This window comes from Lepidochelys kempii, chromosome 9, assembly GCF_965140285.1.
Source record: "Lepidochelys kempii isolate rLepKem1 chromosome 9, rLepKem1.hap1, whole genome shotgun sequence".
NCBI classification, from domain to species: domain Eukaryota; kingdom Metazoa; phylum Chordata; order Testudines; family Cheloniidae; genus Lepidochelys; species Lepidochelys kempii.
The window spans coordinates 86,446,112-86,469,427 of NC_136388.1; the positions used below are offsets into that span (position 1 = coordinate 86,446,112).

The following is a 23,316-nucleotide window of genomic DNA, read 5'->3' on the forward strand; positions in this document are numbered from 1 at the left end:
AGTCCCTGCTCCAAATCAAGCAGAGCAGGAATTTTAATCTGGGTCTTGGACCTCTGAGATGAGTGGCTATAATGAGTTGGGAGTGTCTCTCTGTTTCTTTGAGAAAAGGGGCTGCACCTAATACCACTGAGAATCCCAAGCAGAGATATTCTCCCCCCACCCCCGGCCTATTAGTCAGGAGCCTAAGGCCCAGATCTATGAGAGTTAGGCACCTAAGTACTCTTGTGCATCTGGGTCCTAAATCCCATCCCTGTCTTCTGCATCTTACTGCTGGCTAGCTTAGGCAGCTCTCCCTCACCTTGCTGACTTCTGAGGATCCCTTTCTGAAGTGACTAACGCTCCTTATGTATTCTGTGGGGAGCCTGGGCACCTAACTCAGGGCTGAGGATTCCACTTGGCCGCAGAGTGCCTAGGAGTTAGGCACTGGAATCTCTATGTCCCATGGTGGATCTACCCCTTGGGTACTTCTGAAAATGTTACTCTAAGATTGTTGTTTGGGGAATTTCACACCAGCTGCCATAAAGATGAACATTTCCTTTCTTTCAAAGAACAAGAAGAATGCCTTCACAACATCTCTGAGGCCATGCTGCTCTCAAAGCAGCAATCACTCATACTGGAAACACCTAAAGGGTCACAGAAGAGAGCTGGAAAGGGCCAAGGTGCAAAATAATGGATGCCATTGGGGTGTAATGGGAGGAATTGGAAGCTAGTAGCAATTCTTTTAGCATCATGAAACATTGAAATAGTGGCAGCAGCCCAGGAGAGGTTTGCCAATGTAAGTGATACCAGATGTCACAGATATATAAATCCTACTGTGTTTGTGGGTCTAGTTAAACTCTAGAGGCTGCAATGTTCTAGCTCACTAATAAGGAGTAGTACTTTCAAGTAAATGGAGTTGAAACGGTCTGTTCTTTGGGGTGTGATGGCTGCAGCTTGAGTGGGAGTGTAGATGTAAGCTTCACTATTGGTCTATTAATGTACTTTTTTGCACTATTTAGAGCTCATTACATATTGTAACTAAAGATAGAGTGGGATGATAAATTAATCCTCTGGGGCATTTTCAAAGACATGAATCTGGAGGAGGTTTGGTTATGGATTTTCAATAGGGGCTGGGCATGTAACTCCCCTTTGTGCATTTTAAAATCTCCCCCCTTGTTGTTGTCCACTGGTTTTTCTCCAAAATTGGAGATAGCCAACACCTTGATTCATACTCCTGTGATCCTCCTTGTATGTACATTTCAAAATGAGTTCTCTGTTGATTACATTCTTCCATGTGCTCATGCTGTTTATTTCATTTGTATTTGGATCATCAAATGTGTTTTGTTTGTCATATTTCTGAACAGAAATAAATAGGGGTATGTCAGCAGTAAACAAGGTTTGAATGCCTCTTGAGGAAGTTTAACAGGAATGAAATTATAAGATGACTGTTCCACATGTATGGGATTTTTTCTCTTATTTTCCCATTGGGGTATAGTCTTTCCAAGCAAAATCTGCTCCCATATGCTAGAAATTCTCTCTTCACGGCTTTTAATTCTGTGTAAATCTTTAAACATCATTGTAGATACAGTGCCTCAACAAACAATTCATTTATTTAGCATGTCACTCAACATGTCCCATCTGCTTAGTTTTGCCCTTTATGAATCTTTTGGCTTAGACTTTAGAAGAGAGCAGGTAGATATTTTGTTTGAAAGTTTCAATCAAATCCCAGGAGAGTGGAAAAATATCCTTTGACTGACATTACTGTATTCTTTTGTAGGAAGTACGCATGGACCGTAGAGATTTATTCCCTTCTACAGTCAACTCAACATTAATTACCTCTATTTTCCAGCAACACTACTTTTTTATGTCCTGTCTATTCCATTCTAATACATTATTTTTCAGTTAATTCGATTTCTGTTTAACCCTTTCCAAATGCCATTCCTTCCATCTCAACTTTTCCTCATTTGTGATATCCTCATTCCAGAGAAGCTCACTGGCAGGTTATTAACCATATTTTTTGTTCAGACTACATTAGCACTTAGTGGTAGGCTCCCCTGATCTGCTGGCATTGTATCATGAGCAGAGGAGGTGATACTATGCACCACAGTGCTTAGCTCAGTTCTGCATTTGTTTGATACCCATGGAGTAACCCAGTTGAGGACTGTCACCACCAAAAACGCAAAGAGCTAAATTAAGAAAACACAAGTTCAGGTAATTCACCAAATTCTGTTAGGTTCCATATTTACTCCACTACCGAAAACAGTGCTGACCGACAGTGAGTATATAATAAATGTACATACTTTAATGTAACAATGTAAATTAGAACTGCACAAAAGAATTCTTTCACTTTTTTTCCTCTGACAAGTTGTATGCTGAATCTAAATAACTCTATAGGGGGCAAGAGAGTTTTTCTTTTCCAGATGTACCGTAATGCTATACTAATCTGTACACATTTAACCTGTGTCCAGTTATAGTGTCCACAATTCAAAAGGGATATGGATAGATTAGAGGGGGTTCAGAGAAGAGCCACAAGAATGATTAAAGGATTAGAAAACGTGCTTTATAGTGATCGACTCAAGGAGCTCTGTCTATTTAGCTTAACAAAGAGAAGGTTAAGGAATGACTTGATTACAGTCTATAAGTACCTACATTCAACATTCCCTTTAAATGGTTTAGCGGTCTGGTAACTACAACACATCTCGTGGCTGGGAGTGCGGATGGCACCTGGATCCCCCTGTGCCAGTGAGAACCTGTGGCAGCTCCTCCTGGCACTAGGGACTGGCAGGAAGCCTTGAGCCAGCAATCAGAAGTATGGTGTGAAGGGCGAAAAGAGAATGCTCTTGCTGGGAAGGAACACAACTGTCACCTGGGTCCTGCTCTGACTGCTGTAACCCACGGCAACTCCTCTTGACACTACAGGAAACCTCTAATCAGGGTGAGGGGAAGCTCTTGCTGGGAGAGAGCCTGGCTGGCACATGGGCCCCACTCTGCCTGCCAGGCCCTCCTGCCACAACCCACAGCAGGTCTTCTCACAAGCAGGGACCAGCAAGAGCCTCCGGTCAGCAGGGAGCAGTAAGGATTTTAGTAGGGCAGTGGGGCGGGCAGGGGTGGGGGGAAATGGGCTGTTCTTGTCTGGCCTGGCGAGGCAGGGACCTGAGGTGCAGAGGAAGGGGAGGCCTTTGCCCCCCACTGCTGGGGCATCAGTGTCTGGTCCCTGTGCTCCTAACCACTCTGGGCTGCACGGGGTGTGGGGAGCAGGGATGGATGTGGGGTGAAGAGGAGGGGAAGACCCTAACCCCACGGAAGTCTTGAGCCAGCAGAAAGGGGGTAAGGAGTGGGGGGAGGGGAGGCAGGGGCTCCTGGGAGGGAGCAATGGGAGGGGCTCCCTTGAGGGCTACGGCCCCTGTCGGGGGATGTAGGGCCTCATGAAGGGAAAAGTAGGGCTCTTGCTTTCCTGGGTTTCTAACTGTTGTATAGTTTTTAATGCTAAAACTCTTGAAAGTTAATAGGTACTCAACCTGCTGCTCTGTATGCCTGTTTCTACCTTATGTATATGTATTACTGGAGTGCCACTTTAAAAATACCTTACACTTTCCAGTGCAATATTTGAGGCCTCTTGTATTTAAAGTTTCATAAGCTACTGCCTGGGAGATCTTGATAAGATGAGCACAGCTTAAATCTAATTCCCAGTGGGCATTAGAAAATGTCTACAGAGTTTGGAATAATCAGAGTTTGTACAAGAGAAGCCCCAGAACTGAACTTGCTGGTATTAGGAGAGCTAAGAGCTTCTTTTTAATAAAGTACTTCAACAATTTAATTTATCCAGACAGGTACTGCATGCAGTGCTTGGCTGTGTCTGTTGCAAACAGTTCCAGGTACCCTGTTCAAACCGTGACATGTCCAAGTGTAAGTTAAGAGTGTGGGTGCCAACAGTTTGACGTTGAAAGATGATTGGCTTTTGGAAAGCATGGAAACTGAAACAATTGATGTTCTAGGAAGGGGTCTCTTGAAACTGGGAGGCATTTTCCTGTAGTCAGTCAGGGTCAGGGTCAGGCTCATGTGTAAATTGTGTTCTGAAGTTAAAGTTAAGGGGAAATTTAGTAAAAAATGGAATGAATGGAAACTGAACAATCTAAAATGCCACTGGTTCAGAAGGCTTGTGTTGATGCTGTAAGAATTTTATGGAATCGGAAACATAGCTTTGAAATCGGAAACATAGCTTTGAAAGCCAACAGAAGCATGTTTGAGTGGGGGAATGTCAGTGAGCAAATCAAGATGAAAAAATATACTGATTGGCAATGTGCTCCTTGCTAATAAAATAAATTAATCCATATTGTCCATGCTGCACATTCACAATCGCAGAAAAATGTTAATCGTCCTACCAGCTGGAGAAGCGAGAACTAAGCATTTGAATTTGTACAGTCTATTAATGTGGTAGTCCAAAGCGAGCTCATGGCAGGTGTATGCAATGAACGATTTCATACACTGATAGCTGACAAGAGCACCGCTATTGTAGTGAACAAAATGTCAATCCTTTACATCAAGTTTTGAGCTCAGGACGATGTCAGCCACAAGACTGTGTTTGTTGCCATCACCCAGTTAACTTCATGCAATGCTCGGCATATTAAGGAGGCTATCAAACGATTCTGCACAGATCACAATCTGGCTATACAGCGCATGGTGTTCACTTCAGATGGTGTTTCCATCATGCTAGGTAAGCATAAAGATATAGCTGCACTCTTTAGAGAATGTGTGCTTCACTGTTTTGCCCATAGTGAAGCCCTCAGCGTTGATGATGCCTGGAAACATGTACCAGTGCTGAAAGAAGCGGAAACGTTCTTATGAACTGTATCTACAATATTTAGGAGATCAGCTGTTAAGAAAAGTAAGTTTGGCTAGTATATTGGAAGTTGATGTATTATTGTTCAGGCCTTTGAAATGTGCTGGTTCTCATGTCACTTTTCTGTAAATGCCCTCTTGTGAAATTACAATGTTCTAATAAAAAGAAAAGGAGGACTTGTGGCACCTTAGAGACTAACCAATTTATTAGAGCATAAGCTTTCGTGAGCTACAGCTCACTTCTTCACATCTGAAGAAGTGAGCTGTAGCTCACGAAAGCTTATGCTCTAATAAATTGGTTAGTCTCTAAGGTGCCACAAGTCCTCCTTTTCTTTTTGCGAATACAGACTAACACGGCTGTTACTCTGAAAAATGTTCTAATAGAGTACTGTACAGTGAGAATAATGATCCTGCAGCAAAATTTTGTCCCCAAAACCTTGTTGATCCCCAGAATCGTACTGCACTGACTGTGCTAGTTGATGTCTCATTGAGGCATGTCGCTATGCAAAAGCCAAAATAGCAAAATTTTGCTCCCAGTACCTTGGAGAAAGTTCTCTGGAGTGAAAAAGTGAAGTCACATATAGTGTCTCTTGCCAGCCCTGTCACTGCAAAACTCCTGTTTCATTATAGAACTCTGTGAATAGTTAGATGGACAATTTCTGGCGAGTGAGCTGCAAGAGTGGTCTGCATTTGCTATTGAAGCCATATCTGCCAGATTTGATTATGGCACAGAACATGTTAGTAAACTCATAGGCAAGTACTAGGCAGGATTGAATCTCCCACTGCAAACAGACGGATCAATAACCAAACACATTTGCAAGCAGAACACAGACTATACATTTATCACTCTGGAAAAAATGAAAACTGCTGCAATAAGTACATTTGCTGCCATAGTAACTTACCTCCTGAAAGACGAGCAGTTTATGGATCTCACTCAGGTTGTTGATATATGTGGCACCTTTCAAACGTCTAGAGCGAACTGCAAAGAGGGGGTTAGTTTAATAAATCAGACTAAAACTAAGTCTTACAACAGATTAGAGGTATTTATATGGACCATGTTATAAGAATAAAATACTACCTTGCAGCAAATGGAGATATCAACCTAGACAAAGTTACCATCACTGAACAACTGAGAAAGACCGATGAGAAATTTCCAGCATCACAATGAGTAAGTCATGGTCACTAAATGTGAACCTTACTACATTGCAGGAACATATATAGTATTTGTTGTGCACGCCATTTAATGTTACTTATTTAGTGGTTTAATAAAGGTCTTACAACATTCTCACTTTAATTTGGTCACCTTTGCAGTTTTAGTGTGCGAAGGGGGCACCTCCTTGTGGTCAGATGTGGCACGGCTGCTCCACATCTGCAGTGGCCTATCTCTTCCTGTGACTTGGCCCTCCAGCCATGCCATTTCAAAATCTCTCCCTTTCCGGGGTAGGCAATAAACAAAAAGCAAGGGGAATTAACCCAAGTAATATGAGTTAGTAAGAGAGAAAGGGGAGTGACTCCTTCTCAGGGTGTGTCAGGATCAGGTCCTCCCTTCCCTCAGGAGGGACTATCAGGCAGTGGTGTCATGGAAGTTCCTCCCTTCCCTCAGCCCTTTCCTCAGGAGCTGAGGGTTGAAAGTCTGCACTCTTCCCTGGTCTGGCCCCAAAGAAATGGCTGAAATGTCTTATAGATGTGGCAGGGCTGGCTGAGCCCAGAGCTGCTCCTTAGCCCCTTGTTGTCCAGTATGGGATTTGTATACCCCATCACAGTATGCCATACTATAAATACTGCTATTTTCTTCTCAGTGCATGTGTACAGTTGTAGCAACACAGTGGAGAGTTAGTTCAATGTAAAAAGACTTAAAAAAACCCCAAACCCTTGTCCAAATGTAGTCCTCAGTGGAGTTTATAGCCTGCTCAGTACAAAGAAAATACAGAGGGAACATTGCCTTCATGGGGAACAGATATTTGATAGTGGGCTCTTCGGTCTAGCAGAGTCAGGTATGACATGATCCAATGGCTGGAAGTTGACCCTGGACAAATTCAGAGTGAAAATAAGGTACACACTTTTAACAGTGAGGTTATTTAATCATTGGAACAATTCATTAAGGGCTGTGGTAGATTCTCCAGCACCAGCAATTTTTTAAATCAAGATAGGATGTTCTTCTGAAAGATATGCCCTAGGAATTATTTGGGGGAAGTTCTATGGCCTATGGAAGTGTTCTACAGGAGGTCAGACTGGATGATCAAAATGGCCCCTTCTGGCTTTGGACTGTGTGAATTAGGCACATAAAGCATTGACGAGTTATCCTGTTAGTGAAGTTGAGTTTCTTTCTATCCTGGAGTTCAGATGGAGTCATAATTATGCCCATTATGATGCTCAATTGGAGTATTTTCTGAATCTAGAAGTGGGCATGGAGGTTCTAATGAAGCAGTCTCATTTTTCATATGAAGTCCTTTGACATGGAGTAGCATATTGTTGATCTGTGTAAATAACTGGAATTTGGAAACCATAATATGGCAATAGACATAATGCAGAAAAGTCAGTGTTTCAAGTAGAGGGGTGGGTAAAAATAAGTTTTTATACCTAGTTTGATTTTTAGTAGTGACTGAAGATTAAAGTATTTGCAGTAATGTGAATGTGAGATGTATCTACTTCTTAATAATTGGGGCCTTTCAAAAATAAACAAAGCAGCCCACTTTCAGTCTGTTTGGTTCTGAAGAGTCCCACGTCAAGACAAATGAAACAGTTTTGCTGAATCCTTTTAGTAGCAAGAGAAGAAAGAAGTGTTGGGAACTTAGCCTGTGATGTAAAGAGCTGTATTAACTAACTTTAAAAGAGCAGGTCCATTAACCCATTTAGAATGACTCTAATTCATTCATCTGAATGCAGTTGGTTCCAATTTTCAGCATCTGTCATATAAATGATCCATCAATGGCTCTTACTGTGAAGAAAAGTTATCATTGAATTTCCAAGCATTATGCATCAGGCTACAATTTAGTCTCATAAAGGAATCTGATGTTTTCTCGGATTACTTATGGAAGGTATAAGACAGAACTCTCAAGATCATTTCTGTATAGACTAAATTTATATCCATTTTGGGAAAGCAGATATTTGGAATAGCCCATCTAACAATCAAGGAGAGTGATAGATTTCTCCCTTCCGTTCCTATATGGAAGGTACTAAGAAGTGTACTACCAACAATTTGAAACCTAGTATTTATACGCTCTATTTATACGCTCTATTTATAGCTTCTAGATAGATTAGAAACTCAAGTAGAGTGTAAAATATTTCTAAATAGTATGGTACAAATTCTGTCGAATTTCTATTAACTGCTGATGAAGTTCATGGATACATTGCAAAATACAGGGATGGGGGAAAGCAATAAGAAATACAATATATATGTGTGTTTTAATGTGAAGGTACAAACTATCTATCTACTGTACAGCCAGTTCTCTAGCTGGCAGTGCATGTAGATTATTTGTACAATGAAAGTATATGAAATTCAACAGCAGTCACTGCAAAAGTTCAAATGAATAATGAATTAAAAATAAAGTTGGCTGATCTTTTAAAATTGCTAAGACAACACTGTAAAGTCCTACAATGCTGCTTTGCTTCTATTCTCTCCTCCCTTGCCCCCACCACCAATCTCCTGCCACCATGGTACTTTCTGACACAATATTACAACATTCTTACTAAAGTAAAAAAAAATCTATTAATAATTAATGCCTCTTTACTTTAAAATACCTTGAGGAATATTTCTCTGTAATTCGTTGTCAAAGGTAATAACTGTCTGGGAATCAGAAGTAGAGAAGAAAATAGCTTGTGGTGGTGTGAACATTTTGATGTTTGCTTGATTTTCTAATCCTGATTCAATGCCTAAGGTATGTGACTGCTATACAGATACATTCTTTGACAGATTTTGAGGGCCGGGGAGGGAGGGAGCGAGAAATCAATTGGTTTAAGATTTTTATGAAATTCATTTGCTTAGTCAAAACCTAAACATAATGATAATTCAAACAGAGCTATGTGGGGACTGGGACTGTTTGAAGAGTTTTATGAGTCCAGGGACTGTTTGAAGAGTTTTATGTCCTAGGATGCTTACCATATACAAAGAAAGCTCTTCTTTGTATGTGAGTAATAATATTGATCCTATTTCTCCAAAAGACTGCATGAAAATTTTCTAAAATACCATTTTAAGTTACTGTCTCAGCAACTTTGATATTGCACTGGGGCAAGAGTGTTGTGAACGTGTGTGTGTGTGTGCGAGTATATTTGAGAAAATGTGGTCTAGTAGTTAGGGCTCTGGATAGGGGGGTTTGGTGGTCTGGCTTTTGTTCCTGCCTTTGCAATATGCTTCCTGTGTCAATCTGGGCAAATCACTTAACTCTTGTTGACTCAATTTTCCCCATCAGTAAATTGCGGATAATACTTCCCAAAGTGTGGGAGGCTTACCCCTGTTATACCTGTGAAGTAGTTTGGAATAACCTGATGGAAGGCTTCATATACATTTAAATATGATAATTGCTTGTTATTCAAGATCTGAGTTTAGTGTGTGTGTGTACATACACACTATACAAACACACATTTAGTCCTACTTTTTCAGAAGTGGGTCGTGATTTTGGATGCCATATTTTCTTGGAGTGATCAGCTTGAGACATCTTAGAAAGGCCTGTGTTTCCGAAGAAGATGCTCGGTACTTTCGGTACCCCAGAATCACGAGCTACTTTTGAAAATGTAGGCTGCTATTAAATAACTTACATGCTGTGCGTGAAATACTGACTCAAGTGAAGTCAACGGAAAAGTTTTTCCATTGACTTCAGTGGATGGAGGATTTCATCCTGGATGTATATTTGTGTGTGTCTCTCTCATTCTCTCTCTCTCTCTCTCTCTGGACTACATGATGCTGGAGTTAGATTAGCTGAAGTTTGAAAAGATCATGTAACTCACAAATAGCAATGCCATGACTCAGTTATTCAGGTCATCCTAAATGAGTATCAATAAAAATGTTATACCACACCACTCCATTATCTGTTTTGTATAGGCCACTATTTTATGAATATTTTTGAGATTTTTTTTTAAAATTGTGGGGCTATTTCTAAGACACGTGGCTTTAAAAAGTGAAGGGTACGTGTCTTAGTTGTCATGCGTCCAAATGTCCAGGGCTCAGAGAGAAGGAAAAAATAGAATTAATACACATATAACATCTCCAGAAATGACCTAAAAGAGCCTGTCTATATAGGTTAAATTGTCACAAACATAGGAGCCCTATCTTATCCAGTGCACAGGATGGACCTGCTCTGGAGATGAATCAGGGTTGTGTAATAAGGGAGGCTTTTGTCTATAGGCCCTGCCTCATTTGGTGTAGAAGCTGGAAGATGATCATGCAGGATTAAAGGAAGTGAGGAATGATTTCATGGCTAAGGTAGTTGAGTGCTACCTGAAGAACTGGATTTTCCCCCTGCCTCTGCCACAGACTTCAAACTAAACTTGTCACAGGTGGTCACTCGCTTTCTGGGTGCCTGACTCTCCTGTGGGCCTGGGGCTGTTAGATTTTGTGGGGCCCCTGTAGACAAATCTTTTTCCTGGGAAGGAGTTTGGTGCAGGAGGGGATTCTGATCTGGGGCAGGGGGTTGAGGTGGAGGAGAGGGTGCAAGATGCGTTTACCGCAGGCGGCTCCCAGCCAGCAGTGCAGCAGGGCTCAGGCTGCCTGCCTGCCTGCCATAGCCCCGTGCCGCTCCCGGAAGCAGCTGGCTGCTAGCATATCTCTGCGGCCCCTGCGGGGAAGGAGGTAGCAGGTCTCCATGCACTGCTCACACCCGCAAGCACTGCCCCCGTGGCTCCCATTGGCCAGTTCCCAGCCAATGGGAGCTGCATGGAGGGTGCTGGGGGCGGGGGCAGTGTGTGGAGCCACAGAGATGTGCCATCAGCCAGTTGCTTCTGAGAGTGGCATGGGGCTATGGCAGGCAGGCAGGCAGCGTGCCTGAGCACCCCTTTTAGCTGCCCGGACATTGCTGCTTGTGATTTATTTTTGCGGGGCTCCCCTTGAGCTGAGGCCCTGGGCTGCAGCTCCAAAAGCCCCTGCCTTAATCCGGCCCTGCTGACTTGAGATTCTGGAATTTGATTTGAAGAAGTGCTGAGCATTCACAGTTGTAATTAAAGTCAGTGATAGCTGTGCTTTGAACACAGGAAGTGCAATATAATGCTAAATAGTATGAAAAATCAGGTCCTAGTTGTCTCAGATTTGGCACCCTAAATTAGTGCATACTTTTGACCTTAATCTACCTGTGCTTCTGTTCCCTATCTGTTAAATGGAGATAATACCACTCCCTCACCTCACAAGGGTGTTGTGAGAATAAATTCATTAATGTTTGTGACGCACTCAGATACTATAGTGATAATCACCCTCGAGAAGGGTTTGAAAAATGCAGCAAATAGGGCATGAGGCCACACAGTGAACAATACGGGGAAAAGAAAATATTAAATCACTGCTCTTTCCATGAATACTGTCCATTCTGTGCATAGAATGAGGCAGGAGGTCCTGCAGACAAAAAATGATCATGTAGTTAGAGAATGTGTCATAGTGCATATGCCCAAACGGGCATGTGCAATCTTAATTCTGGCATTTCCTAACTTTTGAGTGCTTTACTTTGCAACCTTTATAATGTTCTTTTTGGTGTGTGCATGTAGCAGGGTAGCTGGCCCACTAAAGGAAATTGGGCTCAGCTCTCCTGTAACAATCCAAATGCTCCTTGTTTGGACGAATTAAGAGGGCAGGACAGCATCTGAGAAGCTGTCAGAGGCCTGAGAGTGAATTCAGAGGGAGAGCAGAGTGACTCAGTTAGGAAGAATGGTGTCTGGTATAGGGTTGAAAGCGGGAGAGTAGTGAGCGGTTTGCTAGCTGATATCCCCATGCCAGAGAGCCAAGGCTGGAGAGGGCTGAAGGCTGGAAGGCTCAGCGGAAGGAAAGGTCTGCTGGGTTTTAGCTGGTAGCTGGAGCCAAGGGCCAGAGGACTGAAGAGAGGGGAGCAGCCAAGTGCTTGCACACTGGTGTACACACCGGAGTCTCCTTCTCAGGGAACTGTGGACCAGAGGAACCAAGAGAGGCTTGCAGCAGAGAGGCTGAGAGAGTTCTTGCTGGGAAGAGCATGGTTGTGTCTAGGGTTGCCAATTTTGGTTGGATGTATTCCTGGAGATTTCATCACATGACATAATCTTTAATTAAATTGATTCATCTTTAATTCCTGGAAACTCCAGGCAACCCTAGTTGTGTCCCAGAAGGAAGAGTTGGGGTGGCTGTCCCAGACAGAGGACAAATGATAAAGAGACCAGGTCTGGCAGAAGACACCGGGATGGTGAGTATGGAGCCAGGTTTTTAAAGATTACATTCATGGGCTGTGTTGAAGGATGTTTGGTTTGGGACTTTTGCAATGTATTTTGATTATTCAACTGTGATGGACTTGAGGACATGCTTGTATTTGATTTATTGTAAACTCAAGAGGGAAACTGAGGTGAGGAGCCACTCGCAGGGCTGCCTTGAGGCCATGAGGAGGCGGCTGGGAGGAGGCCACTCATTTACAGTGTGTAACAATGTGTACCCTCTCCCCCCCGCCCCCATTTTACTAATAGCCCATCTCTGGGCTAAATTCAATCTGTAGCGTTGTGGCATAGAGATAAAGATGCCACAGTGGCTAGAACATTATGCCTGTGTATTACAGAAGCAGGTGTACATGCATGTCATCCGACACCTCTTGGAAAATGTGTATCATTTCCTTCCACTAGCTATGGTCACTCTCACAAACCATCCAGACATGCTCCCCCTAGGGTGTTTAGTGATGTCGGCAAACCTAGCACCCCCAACATGTACACTTGGGCTTCATCGTATAATTTATTCCGAATGGGCATCCCAGCTTAGCCACATGGACCTTGATTGACCCCGGTGGGTAAGCTGGGATGCAGAGGTGCAGCAAATCGCAGGGTTGGAATCTGCAGGAGCATGGGTTGCAGCACGAGCACCGCTCCTTGTGCCTGAGCACCATGGAGGAAGAGTCTCCGTTTGCCCTCCATTGCACCAGCTGCACTTCGGCCCTCTGGACAGTTATTTAGTAATAAGAACCACAGGACAAATATTGTCTAAGGAGAGAAGCATTTAATGAAATGCTATTTATAACCTCAGTGTCTTCCATGTAGTTGGCAAGATACACTACTCTAGACCGTTAAAGCCAATTTTTAGGAAAAGTTATTGTTATGGAAACAAAAACATTGTGCGTGTGTTTATATTTATAGTATAAATCTTTTTTAAAGTGTGTGTGTGCGCTCACACACACACTTCCTAAAGTGCTGTTTTTTAAAAAAAGTTTGAACAGGTTTACAAATCCTTGCCATGCAAATATCAGAGAGGAAACAATAATCATTACAACAATGAGCTTTTGTGTGGAGCAACATACTGTAATTATCAGATCTCTCTATTTAACAGGGTGTTACACTGTGAGCATCTTTTCACTACCCAGGACGTTCTGTTTCTAATGATGTTATAAAATTGAGTGAAATCTCTGATTACACATTTAACAAACCAGGCGTGTTTATCAAAATTTTAATATTCAGAAATATTGGGAAGGTGTGCTGGATTTTTTGCAGATGAGCGTACATTGTCTGACTATTGAATAAATGGTAACCAAATATTTAAGTATTTATTTATACTCTGTCTAATTTGGTGCATACATAATTGATGCATTATTTTTTTCCTAACGGCATCCCATATTTGTCTGAACCATTCCTCTACAGTTGGACTATTTTATCTTTTTCCAATTAGATGCTATCAGTAGACTAGCAGCTACTATCCGATGAGATATTAATTCATCATTTTGTTGTATGTGACCATTTCAGTTACGAAGCCCCAGGAGGATTACCAAAGGATAATTTGGTAATTGATTTCAAACAATCTGGGATATTTTGTTACAAATTGCATTCCAATACTTTTTAATGTCTGGACATATCCATCATATATGTATAAAATGTCCTCTGTCACCACAGGTTCTCCAACACTCATCCCCATTCTGTCTGTGTATCTATATATCCCTGGCTGGAATGATTTAGTTGGGGATTGGTCCACTTTGAGCAGGGGGTTGGACTAGATGACCTCCTGAGATCCCTTCCAACCCTGATATTCTATGATTCTATATATATATATATTAACATGACTGGTGAGAGGTACCATTGAAGGAGTATCTTAAATAAGTTTTCTTTTATCATGCTACAGGTTGAGATTAATGCTTCTCTTTTCCAGATCAAATCCTGAGAGTCTGGGGTAATTTGTCTATTGAGATCTTTTTCCCAGCATGTCATAAGAAAGTTGTCTGCAAAGACTGGTATAAATTAGTTATATATTTTTTTTGTTTGTTAATTGACCAGACACCATCACTTCAATTAAAATTAGCTTTCTTTATAAAACAACTTTCCTGGAAATTTGAGAACAGAATGTCTCACGTGAGAGTACGGATACAATGGGAAAGTGGGTCACTTCAGGTTAGTTTTGATCTCTAAATAAGTTAGAAAAGTTTCTTTATTGAATAGATGGCCAGTTGTATGTATTCCATGGTGCTGCCAGTCTTTAAAACTCTCTGTTTTGTGTTTTTGGTTAAGATTTGGATTATTTGCAATGGGTATCATTGGTGAGGGAAAATAACTTATTTCTCTCTAGTTCTATCCCATAGTGTATTTTTTATTAAAGGATCTGTATAAATTTCTGGGGGGCATGTTTTTTTATTAATCCATGGTAGCCTAAAAATATTTACATCCCACAGTTTGGTGGAGCTAGAGTAGTATATCTTTTTTTTTTTTTACCCTCAGTGAGTGGAAAAGAAACTTTCTTTAGACTAGAAAATGCATTAGGTAACTGGCAGATGAAAAAGGCACAATATAATGCGAGTCAATGACAAGAAATGAACAAGGCTCTCTTCTCTGTGTAACAGAGCAGTGTCATGCTTAAAGTAACACAAATGCAGGCAGTTTTAAAATTGGTAGGCCAGTAATGCTCTTGATATGGGTATCTCTTTATAGGAAGGTTAATATATAATTGGAACACTGAAATAATCAAGAGCAGAAGGTCTAAGTCTGGAGAAGTTCAGAATGGCTTAGTTTAGGTACCTGTGTGTATATGTGTATGTATAGGTGTCATTTAATATTAATGGAAACTTACCACAGAAAATTTGATCTAAAGGTCAGGCATATCAGACACTAAATAATAATCCATATTTAGCCTTTCCTCTCCTGAATTGTAAATGGTTTCATTTGTCTAGCACTTCTTGAGCCAGAATTGCTTCGAATTTCATTGACAACATTGTCCCTTTACATAACCATTGCTTTCTTCAAAGGATTGAAAATTATCTCACCAGTTAATGATGTCTAGTATCTCAATTTAATCATAGTTTAGTTTTCTTCTCCTGAAGCATCTCTTCCCTAGACAGAAGCATCTCTTTGTAGACTCATTTCAGAGTAGCAGCCGTGTTAGTCTGTATTCGCAAAAAGAAAAGGAGGACTTGTGGCACCTTAGAGACTAACCAATTTATTAGAGCATAAGCTTTCGTGAGCTACAGCTCACTTCCTCAGATGCAGATCTGAGGAAGTGAGCTGTAGCTCACGAAAGCTTATGCTCTAATAAATTGGTTAGTCTCTAAGGTGCCACAAGTCCTCCTTTTCTTTTTGTAGACTCAGTGTTTCTAGTTGCTCTTGCCAGTCATGTCTTAAGATGTGAATACTCTTGAGCCTCAAGGTTGTCACAGTTACAATTTGTTCCCATTACAGATGCTTGGTAGAGATGAGGCCCACGGAATCATAAATACATGTTGCATAACAGGCTTAGAACAGTGTTTAACCTCTTCTACCCTATTGTGTGCCACATATTAAAAAGAATTAGAACAAGTTATGTTTGTTCGTGATATGCCTCTTTTCCAAAGGATGCTAATAAGCATTTGTCAGCATATAATGATGCTACTTCTGTACTGCCTCACACCTGATGCAGAGATGTACACTTGGGAAAAAGTGAGTGAACTTCTTCCAGAACACAATGGCATTACATTGCCCAGGTCTAAAATTATCAAGCAAAATGTAAAACAATGGAGAACCAGGCCCCATATCTGTGTATCCAGCACATATCTGCCAGAACACGTGTGTGCGCACACACATACAAGCAAATACTAAGAATAGTGCTTCTCTGTTAAAATAGTCCAGGTAGGAGAGGCTTTTTTTTATATATCAAGAGTCTTCCAAAAGCTGCATTTATATTCTGTGAAGTGCTTGCTTTTGCACAAGATATCTGTCAGGTATTATAGCTCAAATATTTTGGCTCTTAATCCTCCTCTTTGATATAAAGCAAAAAGTGCCGTGTATCTAAATGGAGGATCAGGCCCTTAACATTTTAGGGCTGAGTCCTGCGTTCCTGTACCCAAAGCTCCCATTGATTTATCCAAGGAACGAAAGATCTTGCCTTTACTTAAACTTTTCCATTTACTTAAACTATGCTTTTGTTTGAATGGAACAAATCTACTGAATAGCTTCAATTATTAATTTTGTTTTCCTGTCAAAGAAATGATCCCATCTTCAAAGAAGCATAAGAATAATGGTGTTAACACCTTTGATGCTGCCAAGGGTTGAGATCTGGCTAAGTGCTAAGCATTCAGGAGTTACAGGTTTAGCCCTTTGAGGATTTTAGGCCTGCCCTTTCTTTCTCTGTCTTTCTCCTCACCCTCGTCATTACTGCAGGCAAAACCATTTATTTTACTTATAACTTTTTTGGGGGTCATTGAAGCACATATACTTGTGGAGGCTTTTCTTTGGAGAATGTCACTATTATCTTTTGTGTGTGTGGCTGCACACTCGTGAGTCATATCAACTTACGTCTGTGCTACAAGTGTATAACGAAGATGTAAAAGCCCTCTGTTCCTTTCTTCTCAGAATCTCAGGCTGACAATTCTGAAAATATTTCTTAGCATGGAGAACTTCAATAGCTGTGTGGCAGAGTGGGCTTTATTGTGGTTGGTGGCTAAGAATTTTAACACAAAAAAGCGAAATAGATCTATTGCCAAGATAGATGATGTCCGCTTCTCTTCTCAAACGCTACTTCAGTCAAGTCAATACTTGAACAGAAATAATGTAATGCTGATAAGTGCTCAGGACTTACCAAGAATAATTTTACCGTCTCTGTGACTCAGAGGCCCTTTAATGGTTCACTATTCTGTGTCAATGACACGAAGTGGGGGATTTTCTTGTTTTTCCCTTGTTTTTCCAATAGTTTGCATGTAGAGGGGGTGGGACTCAGTTTCCCTGGGTGTTACTGGTTTAACAAGGTGATGGGAGAGGGAGTTTGTTGTTATAGGGGACCGGCAAGAGAACTTGGGACCCAGCCAATGGCCTGGAGAATGGATACCCCAGTGACTGGTGACCTGGCAACCTGGTGACCTGGAGGCCCACCCCAGGAGTCACAGCCAGTTCCGGCGACAATGGGCTGTAAAGAGAGGACCCTGGTGACCTAACCAGCCAGTTTCAGCCAGAGGGGGCCAGAGGATAGAGGAGAGGAGGCCCAGGCAACCCTGTTTACCTGGATAGAAGACAATGGACAGAGGCAGGGCTTGGGGCCAGTGATATCAGATGCCCAGCTGGGAAGCAGGGGGCTTGGGCTTGGGGCTGGAGAGAGAAAGCAGACAGAGCCCACCTGGATGCAGGGGAGACTTGGATGTGCTGTGCTGAGGGAGGCCAGGCCTGAGGGCCCTGAGAGTTTCCTATGCTGTATTATGATGCTCAATAAACCCTCCTGTTTTACGCTGGCTGAGAGTCACTCTGGCGTGGAGAACAGGGTTGCATTAGTCCCTCTGGGAGTGGAGGCCCAGGGGGTCCAGAGCAAGTGGACTCCCTGCGGGGGCCCACGGCAAGAAACAGGTTTGCTAAGGCTCAGAGAGGTGCGGTTCCAGGAGGTGGAGGGGCTTAACCCCCAAGAGAGAGTGAACCCCCGAGAAGGGCTGTCTTACTGAAGGGGGTTCCCTCCAGGGACCGTACGGGGCCAAGAGTGGGCAGAACCTGTGATTCCGTGACAGTCAGCAATGCTTGTCAGGCCTAACGTGTTCACTATAGCTGACACACAGTTGTCATGAAATATACCCCAAAAGGTGGCATGTAATATATCATAAAAAACTAATAATTCATTGATCATTAATATTCTGGTGTGATATATGTATGGGGTGTGTACAGAGAGTTATAAATATGTGCTAGAATTATGTTCTTAAAATGTGTTCTGCAATCAATGCATAAGCCTATTCTGCCCTAGACAAAGGAATGTGTATTCATTTGTTTGACCTGCCTCGTTGTCATATAGAGACAATGAAGGCTTATTTACATAAAAGATAGACACAGTAACTAAGGGAGTGGGGGAGACAGCCTCTTAACTATAAAGACAGGGTGTCTGAACCTCAAATGATAAGTAATTGAATCAACTGATTGCATACAATATTACTGCATATAAAAGTGTATCAAGTAAAGTATTTTGTGAAAGATAACAACATGCTGAGGATTGATATCATGGTAAAATGTATGTATTAACGCTAAATGGGGAACTATGAATACTCACTGACATTATACTTTAAAGTCTGTGACCAAATAAAGGGAGAAACAGGTCTTCTCCCAGACAGGAGGGAAGGCAGCTACCTATGAAATTTCCAATGAAATTAAGCCAGGTGTGACCAAAAACAATGGAAGCCCCATAGATGTACGAATCAGCTGGAGGATTGGAAGTCCATGGGAAGAGAAGAACAGCATGAGGTCATCCTGAGTCTGGGGATTTAGCGCCTTCTTCTGTAGCGTGGGGCACGGGTCACTTGCTGGAGGATTATCTGTAACTTGAAGTCTTTAAACCACGATTTGAGGACTTCAATAGCTCAGACATAGGAGAGAGGTTTATCGCAGGAGTGGGTGGGTGAGATTCTGCGGTCTGCATTGTGAAGGAAGTCAGACTAGATGATCATAATGGTCCCTTCTGACCTTAATATCTATGAATCTATGACAAAACAGTGAGTTTGGGCAGATATATGGAGAGTGAAGAAGCCATCTTGGCATCCATCACTGTACAGATACAAGAAGTCAGTGCTTTTTCAAGCTCGGAAAGATGAGACCTTCAGCCAAGGGGTCTGAAGTCTCCGGGAACTGAATATAAGTGCAAAACCTGCTTTAGACAAAGATCTTTCACCTAGGAATGATCTTTCCACTCTGTGGAATGTTTTGGCTGAGACAAGTCAGCCATCTGGAAAGGAAGTCTACCTTGTACCAAGGCTGTACCTTGTTGAGTTAGGTCTTACCCACTAGAAGTGTATTTTACTTTTATTTGCTTGTCACCATTTCTGATGTTATCCCTTTTACTTGGACTCACTTTAAGCCCCTCTCTTTTGGATTAAGTCAACCTGTTTTAAATTTATTCTAAACTGACCCAGTGCTATGTTTGAATTGAAGTGATTGTTAACTCCAGTTTAAGTAATAGATTATGCTTTTGTTTCTTTAAAAGAGCAACAAACCTTGTTATTTGATTGAGTAGTCCAGGAGAGGGCTGCAAACTTCAGGGCAGAGGGTTTTTGGGGAAATTCAGGGCTGGGGGTGTATTGGGGTCACCCTGCAAGTAGTAATTGAGGCTGAAGACCAGGGTGAGGCTGTTGTGTTGTAGGCAGGCTGCTGGGGTCAGAGTGCTGAACCAGGGCTGCACAGCACACAGACACTCAGGGAACTGCATATTTGTCTGCTGGCAATTGGCGTCTGGGCTGTGGGCCACAGCAGCAGAGTATTTAAGACACCCAGTGTTACAGAGCATTCTGTGACACAGCCTCTCACCAGTCTGGGCTTCAGCCCATAACATGAAAGCCTGCCCTCTGGGAAATGTTAGGATAATATTGTATTTGATAAATATTAGTTATTGTACTAACTCATAATGCCAGGGGGAACATACATATTTTCAGTTAGAAAAAAAATATCATTTTGGCTCACTAAGATATTAATACATACCGCAGCAAAGCTGAACCTCTGAGCTTCCATTTGTTATTTAAGATGTACTGTCTCCCACAGTTCTTCTGGCAGGGTGAAAATGTGGTTGGTTAATATAGGGGATTTTTTTGAGAGACCTGAAAACATTGGGATTTGCTTCTTTGCAAGATTCTTTTGACGAGAACAGTAACTTGAACACTGAAAGTAACTTGATTTCTCCTGAAAGCTTCCTAGTCATTTCTTTAGTCATAACATTTCATTTTTATTTTTGGGCACCTGGAACCAGGCAATCTGACAAAAAGGAGATCTCTGAAGTCGCTTTGTGAGGATTCCATCTAAATTGTACTGAGATTGCATTTTGGGAATGCAGTACTTTGATCTATACCCGCTTTCATGGATGAAGGAGTTTTTTGTTCTCTGCACTTAGGATTTTATCTAGACTTTTCCTAAGTGGCTACTACAATAATCAAAGGCAGCTTGTTGGTATGGGTCTTGGGTAATAATTTCTTGTGTGCCCTTGAACATTCTCCTTTGTTACTCTTTTTGATGACATGACTTGTCTTAGAAATATAGTGAGTGGTTTGTTGTTGTTGTTTTGAGTTGAGCCTATGTTTAAATAGATCCCTAATGGAGTGTAGAAATGAAGGTTTTAATGTGGTGCCTCATTATGAGTAGATAACTTTTCGTTATTCCCAATGAAATCTCTGTCCATGGCCAAGAGGAAGTTGAAAGCTGCTTTATATAACCTTGGAGGTATTATTTTTTAAGTCCAAAAAGCATGATATAACAAGATACGTTATATGCCCTGAACTCTTGCATTTTACAACTGCTTTCCTCTCCTTTATAATACCCTCCCTTCATCAACTCACTTTCACTTTGATTGTATCTGCTGTATATTTGGCAAATAAAATGTTGGTAAATATGTAACATTAATCCTTTTATTGTCTACTTGCTGCTTGAATTTATCTCCTGTAGCGTTCTTGGTTTGAAAGCCATAATCATAACACTGTAATTAACATAGGAGTCATTTAATGTGCTTATTTACATTATTCTAACTTTCTTTTGTTTCTGAAATTATGCCTACTCATGCTACTACTTCCTCACCTAGCAAATGTATTTGTTTCCATGTCACTGGGTAATTCCTGGTCTGTGTCTAATTATAAAGATAAAAAATGGAATTAAAGCACATAAAACAGGAACTTTGGAATGGCTGTTTTGAAAATCTTCCCCTTCTATTTAGTGACTATCTTGTCCTTAATTATAAAGTGGTATGCAGTCTTGTTTCTATTTGTAAGATATTTATAAGAATAGTAAACAACATCACAATTGTGTGGATAGCTGATAATAGCACTAATTCCATCTGTTTTTTAGAGTTCTGCAGAATCGTTAGCTTTTGCTCTCAGCAGGCACGTTGAAAACTCAATTCTCCTCTCACAGACTTCTATGAGAAATCTCGAATACGGATTGAAATTTCATTACTCGTTCATGTTTTGGTGGAGTCTAAACTTTTGCTAAATATAGTTAAATTTGTGAATTTTTTGTTTTAAAAAAAACAATTTTTTGCACATTTTCCCATCCAGAAAGGTTTGTCTTTCATTTCCTGTGCTCTTAACACTTCCTAAATTTTAGTGGAACTTTCAGTTACACAAGGGATGCAGGATAGGGGCTACTCTTTATATGAAAAGACTCTGGGTGCAGACCTGGCCCTGTTGAAGTCAATGGGGAGTTTTATCATTTACCTCAACTGGGTGAAGTTGCAAAAAACAAACAAACAAAAAACTGTTGCAAAGAAACTAATTTGTTTTTACAAAAAAATTTTTGTGGTAAAGCAAGTAATTTGAGCTCTTGTGAATTTGCAAACCAAGAATTTTTCCACCAGTACTCAATTCTTTTGCATATCCCATAAATCATGAAAACAAAACTCAGGTTGTTTATCATTGTCATTCCAAAATTGGTGGTGCAAAAGTGGGACTGTCCTTATGATTTGTAGAGCCTCCGGCTACAGCAGGAACTCAAGCCATAGGGCAAAATCAGGCCTTGACTTGTTACCCAATGCAGTCTTGCTGCAGGAAAACATAGAAGACCAACTGGCAAGTTACAGAATGTGCATGGCATGCAAGATTCCCAAAAGAATGGAGTCCTCAAACTGTTGGCTTTGCTTGTGCTTTAAGGGGGCCCTGGCAACTTGAATTTCTTATTGATTTTTTTAAAATCATTTTATATACAGCCCCATTGAAATAGTACATCCTGACTTAAAATGTATGTTGAAGACTTGGAGAGCAAGAGATAGTGGACAGCTCAAGACCTAATACCACCTAATACCCCTTTCCTCCACCAGAGATCTGTGTACAGCCTCTCAGGTTCTAAACTCCTTCCAACGACCTAAAGAGAAGTCTTGGGTGGTAAATAAACCCTACTAGTAATTCTCTCCATCAGTTCTGCTTCAAGGTTCCTGCTGCATGAGACAGGAAGTACATATGCTGTCTAAACACCAAATGCTGTCAAACCACAAAGAAAAGAAACTGAATGTATTCCCACCATCCTAATTTCTTTGAGTTCAAGTAACTGCTGATGTGACTGGTAACTAGATTAGGTTAAAAAAACCCCCAGACAACTGATTTTCTATTGGGTAATGATTTGGTACTATCTCCTTAAAGTTAATCCTGTGCCTTATTATAAAATCTCCTAGAGGGCGGGGGCACTTTTTTTTCCAAGTCAACAGGAATATAAGTGACAAATTATTGTGAAATAATCTTTATTGTAAAATGGAGAATTCTGTGCAGTGAGTGAATATTCCTGAAAACTTAATCCTACTGGAATGGAAAGCTGATTGACTAGTGTGATTGGATGATTTAGAATTTGGAATAACCTTAGAATGACTCAGTTCTAGGATGGTATATGTTAGAAACAAACAGATGGGAGTGGAGGAGCTTTGTTGCTGCCCTAAACACCAGAGTAATGCGAACATGATGATGATCATATTTGGGGTCGGGAAGGAATTTTCCTCCAGGGCAGATTGGAAGGCCCTGGAGGTTTTTTGCCTTCCTCTGTAGCATGGGGCACGGGTCACTTGCTGGAGGATTCTCTGCTCCTTGAGGTCTTCAAACTACAATTTGAGGACTTCAATAGCACAGATATAGGTGTGAGGTCTTTTTTAGGAGTGGTGGGTGAAATTCTGTGGCCTGCATTGTGCAGGAGGTCAGACTAGATGATCATAATGGTCCATTCTTACCTAAATATCTATGAATCTATGAATCTATGATGATGGACTCAGTTCTAGGATGGTATATGCTGGGTATGATGATATGTTTAGCATCCAGGGAGAAAAGCTACATACTCTGTTACCTCTTATATTATCTCTGCTGGCCAAAGTAGCAAGAGCACTGCTAGCAGCTGAAAAAAACCAAATCTTTCAGATGAAAGATTACACTCAGTTTTGGAGACTCTTATGCAGCCACATGTTTTCTGCTAAGGCTCTTCTGTTTCTGT

General features: G+C 41.3%; 1 protein-coding gene across 8 annotated transcripts in view; it reads left to right on the plus strand.

The window, feature by feature from the left end:
* TENM1 (teneurin transmembrane protein 1) overlaps nucleotides 1-23,316 on the plus strand; it is a 1,397,628-nt gene that overhangs the window by 84,969 nt on the left and 1,289,343 nt on the right. The gene's annotated exons all lie outside the window — the stretch shown is intronic.